The sequence below is a fragment of the Penaeus vannamei genome, chromosome 18 (assembly GCF_042767895.1).
Source record: "Penaeus vannamei isolate JL-2024 chromosome 18, ASM4276789v1, whole genome shotgun sequence".
Taxonomy (NCBI): domain Eukaryota; kingdom Metazoa; phylum Arthropoda; class Malacostraca; order Decapoda; family Penaeidae; genus Penaeus; species Penaeus vannamei.
This window is the reverse complement of record NC_091566.1, coordinates 19,139,039-19,144,038: the sequence shown is the minus strand read 5'-3', so window position 1 is coordinate 19,144,038 and position 5,000 is coordinate 19,139,039. Positions and strand designations below refer to the sequence as shown.

At 38.1% G+C, this 5,000-nt stretch overlaps 2 protein-coding genes across 3 annotated transcripts in view; one reads left to right on the top strand and one right to left on the bottom strand.

Annotated features, from left to right (window-relative positions):
* Nucleotides 1-510, top strand: part of LOC113815518 (protein Star) — a 44,534-nt gene extending 44,024 nt beyond the window's left edge. For both annotated transcript variants that reach the window (XM_070132957.1, XM_070132956.1), the window contains exon 7: nt 1-510. This exon is cut by the window's left edge and continues 2,478 nt beyond it. The gene's annotated coding sequence lies outside the window, so the exon portion shown is untranslated.
* A 4,195-nt stretch (nt 511-4,705) lies between these two features.
* The window catches only part of LOC113815415 (serine-rich adhesin for platelets), a 58,369-nt gene continuing 58,074 nt past the window's right edge, over nt 4,706-5,000 (bottom strand). Inside the window, exon 8 of the mRNA XM_070132955.1 lies at nt 4,706-5,000. This exon is cut by the window's right edge and continues 1,922 nt beyond it. The gene's annotated coding sequence lies outside the window, so the exon portion shown is untranslated.

Below are 5,000 nucleotides of genomic sequence, written 5' to 3'. Positions count from 1 at the left end.
CATAACTTCTGTTCATACTATTCACCATTATAGTATTCATTGTTCATTATTCATTTTGATTACATAGATTTTTTTTGTTTCAAATATGGAAGTTGTGATCGTAAATATCAGATTCACATGTCTCATCAACATAAGTCTGTCATTAGTACAACTATTGTAATGCTATTCCTGTGGTATTTGGACTTATGTATTCATTAGCTTTCATGATATTGAAATGAGAGTGAATTATACTTAACGATTACATTTAGTGTTTTCTATAATACACTGTTGTTGACGTGTTTCATAGTTAATTCATGTATTTTCTAAAGTGCCCAGCAATGACGTTTGGAGGTACTGTACAAGGAGGCAAAAACTCCTTACGATACATTTTTACATATTACAGTCATCTTAAATTAGGATGCAGCTAGAGTTTGATTTTATAGTGTTTTATATATAGAGATGGTTTTTGATGTTGGAGGCAATGCATATTTTCTAGTGCATGTGTGATTTTAAATAAATATATGTATATTTTGAGTGTTCTTCATTTTCTCTGTTAATGGCCTTCTGTGTTTTGAGTTACCCAGGGGGGTCATGCTTTAATGTAATTATTTATGACACATACGTGTATGGTTGCCTGTGTGAATAGGGTAAAGCACACTATCTAGATACTATGATAGGAAAACCCAAAACCCACAAACAAGATTTATTGAAAATTGGGACATCAGTCTCGAAACCCGAATTTCATCTTCAGCTCTGGATGATGAAATCTAGGAGAATCTCGAAACTTTTCGATAAATCTCGCTATTGCATTGTGGAGATTTTCTACCATATAAGTACAAATATGGATGTATATAGAAAAAATATAAATAGGTATATATAATAGTTATATATATGTAAATAATGGAAATATGTGTAAAAAATGGTTATAAGGCAATAAGCTCACGAGATAATAAACAATCACTGCAATCGCAAATAAGGCAAAAATAAATAAATAAAAAATAATGATAAATAATAATAACAAAAATATAAAGATAAAGAAATGCATACTCACTTTCAAAGAGAAAGAACTGAAAATTGGAAAAGGAAATAACGCTGAAATAAAGCATTCAAACAGAACGGCAAATATTTACAAAACAAAAAGGGACGCTGTTTGACTCAGCATCAACGTGATGCACTTAAGGAAAGAGAAACATTAACGTATATCACAATATTTACCCTGTGTCTGAACTCTGAAAAACAAAAACCGGCAACTCACCCGGATATCCTAGTACTCCGAATCACTGTCTCTTTTGAAGAAAAAATATAGGGGTATAAAGTAACGAAGAAAATTGTGATAGAACTTTAGAACTACCAGGAGCATGCGAGCGTAAGTATCAAGTGTCAGACGAAAAAAAAAATTGGAGCGAATCAGAGCAACTAGACTTCGGAATGAGCTGCCAGTTATTTCCTAAAATTAGACGTACTGTAGTTGATCGTAATAGAATGAAATGGCGTAACCTTTTTTTACGATATCACCAACAAATAGTAATTAAATATTTTTTGTTATTATTATCATTGTCGTACTTATTATCACCATTGTTATTATCATTATCGAGTGTTTTCATGTGATGTCAATAAGGCATCCGCCATATTGGAGACATTGGAGCCTCGAAGCGCTTTTTTTTCGTCTATTCCTTCCATTTGCTTCTTTTATTTCTGTACATTGATCAAGCGATAATGGTAAATTACTGCCGTTTCTATGGATGTCACAACCGGCAAGATCTGAGTTTCATTTACAAATTTATTAACTGCCGAAAATAACTCGAAATCAAGGAGGAAAGACGATGTTTGTGACTTCCTCACCTGAAATTTCTAGTAATATCTTTAAAGTTAATGGTTAAAGTTTGAAACAAATAAATGTGCTAGACATCTAAGGTCATATAGCACTATGGTAAAGTATTGTGGTGAAAAGGGTAAATGAGGTAACGTTTAGTATAAAGAATGTTAAATGTCAAAGGTTACAGTGTTATAGGATAGTACACGGGAAAAAGGTTAAGGAAGTGGTGTAAATGATGCAAATCGGGCATTAAAAAAGGAAAGGGATGGAATGGGGTGCATCTGGTGCTGGGGAGGAATAGTAACTTTGCTTTAAGGAAAAACTGGTTGAAAAGGATGGATATCGGCAAATACTTTGAATGTAGATGGACTAGGAATAGAGGAATTGGAGGCTGGATGAGGTAGCGGAACATTTTCGTGGGTCATGTCTAGCAATTTTTGGATGTCTTCAAGAGTTTCTGAAGGATCTCTTGTGAGAAGAAGAAGAGGAGATAGATGTTCGAGGAACAGAGGAAAGGGAGGGTGTAGGAGAGGGTGTGGAAAGTGAAGATGGAGTAGAATGTTTAGGTTGTCTGGTACAATGCATAAAGTGAGGGGGAGAAAGGGTAGATATCGGAGAAGTGGTAGAGATTGGAGTATCTGGATTTAGAATGGAAAAGGGATCTGACTGGAGGATAAGGAAAGTAGAAGTAGGATGGCCAAGGGTCAAGGGGAGAGACTGTGGAATATCCAGGAGTATCTTGTGGAGATGGGGGGTTGGGGATGGAGAGCAAAGGACTGTTTTGGAATAAGTTGAGAGAGAAAAACCTCGTCGTCGTGCTTCTTGTCTGGCCTCACGTAGAATGCGGCCTAGTTGAAATCAGAGGACTGCTACCTCACATTCGAGCTTATAGGCAAGGCAGCTCCTATTAAATATGTTATGGGAGTCACCATAGTTGGCACATGTGACTGAGCAGGGAAATTTGAACGGTCATGACCTGGTTGAGCACAAAGACGGCAGTGGGCTGTGAAGCGACAGTGATTGGTTGGGTAGCCAAAATGTCAACATTCCTGACACTGACGAGGAAGGGGTCGATATGATCGGCCATGGTAGGGCAATCCACCAACATAAACTTCAAGGGGAGGTCATGTCTACGGAAGCTAATCTTGGCAATATTGACATGGTATTTATGCTGGCCTCTGGGAGGGATAGTGTAGCACTGTACAGCTACTTCATCATAATCAGCAAGACAGGTAAGTGGGTAATTTTCACAATCTTGTCATATATGGTACAAGCATTTGGACGGACAGAATTAGTACCAGTATAAGTATTAAAGAGAGAGTTGAGGTTCGGCAGAAATTGGTTTTGCCAGTAAGGTCAGTTAGGGTAGATGGTGAGGAGTGTAGTTCTGTGTGTGTGGGGGGGGGGGGGAGGCAATAAGGATGAAGAGTAGTAATATGGCAAGAGGGGGTAGCCATTGAAGAAGACTGCAGAAGGAGACGGAGAAGAGAATGTTGGGAGAGAGGAAGGGGTGTATCCTGGAGTGGGTGGTTGAGAATGGACAGAGTTGTCAGTAAGCGTCGAGGAGCGGGTACTTGTATCAGCGGTTGGTCGGAGCCGTGGTCAAAGGAGGGACAGGGGTCGGAAAACCATCAAAATCGAAATCAGAAAGGCTAGTTGATACCCCTATTAAGTGTGAAGAATCTTCATCATTGGCCATGATATACCTGAATAAAATGGGGAAAAGAAACGGTCTACCTCTCAGGGCCCCCATAAGGCGTAAGGGTTAGACAATTGACCGAGGGAATACCGTGCCCATGGCTCATGGAGGCCGTTCATGACTGACATAAAGCAAGCCTTTCATCCTTTCAGGATGAATAATAATAAATAATTTACAAAGTCTGGGTACGTTATCTTTGGCAACCCGTTCCAATGAAGCTGATAAAGGCCCTATCACACTAGCACTTTTTCCGTCAATTTTTTTTGCGTTTCCAAATGAACTCCTATATAAAAATCATGTAAACAAACATGGCGCTATCGGAGTGAGGTCCCGGGAATCACACGAACATTCTCATACATATTACGTTATTTTAAAGAAATATTATGCATATTGTATATACGAATGTTCTAAGATATTAGCTTATGTTTACATTCACACATCCTATCTAATTTAGTAATAGCACAAGATCAACACGGAAAGTATTCAGACGGAAACGGTCGTAACCGTCTTGGTCTGGGAGGCGTTCCGTTTGTAGACGATCCTTGCGGAAAGCCTTAAATTCAGACGGAACCCCAGAAATTGACGGAAAAAGTGCTAGTGTGATAGGGCCTTAAGGTTACGGCAATGTACGGATCTATGCCACTGATCATGTCACTTTTTCTCTAATATGCTTATTTTGCATTTGGTCCATGATTGTATTATGAAACCGTAGATATTTTGAATAAAAGCACGCACGGTCTTTTCCTTGCGTGTTGCACAATGCCGCATCCAATATGGCCATATTGTAGGACGTAGTTTCGTGCAGGTTCTGCACGCTTTCCCAACGTTTTGTTGTTTTCTGGGATCGTTAAATTCAGTTGTACAAACAAATTCGGCTGTGTAGTGGTTGTCAGTCAGGTTTGTTTACAATAAAAAAATACCTCCAACATGGCGGCGCATCCGGGACTTCCGGGTATCTGTAACGTCAGTGCAAACACTATATTGTTAATAACAGCTTTATCTTCATAGCGATGAGAATTATCAGTGTTATTTTATCAGAATTACTGTTAGTAATAGAATTATCATTGCATCAGTCATCATTTTTCCCTATCATCACTGATATCCCTGCAGTATTTATTTCTGTTCCCCCTTCCCTGCATGGCTTATTTCATCATTGTCTTAAGCTTGTCATACTTCAACCGTAACTTTATAAAGGACATTGACAGGCAATAACACGGCTATATTTTAATCAGGTAACTACAATATGGCATTACAGAAAACCATCACTTTTTACCTGTGAGAACTACACGATTAAAGTACAGGTGAGACTTTCATTAGTACTAGTATCGATACTTCAAAATACAGCAATCTCATTCTTACCTGTACTACCATAATGCTCTTAATTCAGGTAAAACTAGTGACGTTTAGATTTGAAGAAACTGTTACAGATTTTCAAAAATTTCAAAGGAACCATTCATTATAGAAACGTTCTGCTGAAAAAAAAACTGTTGTAAACATACCTAATCT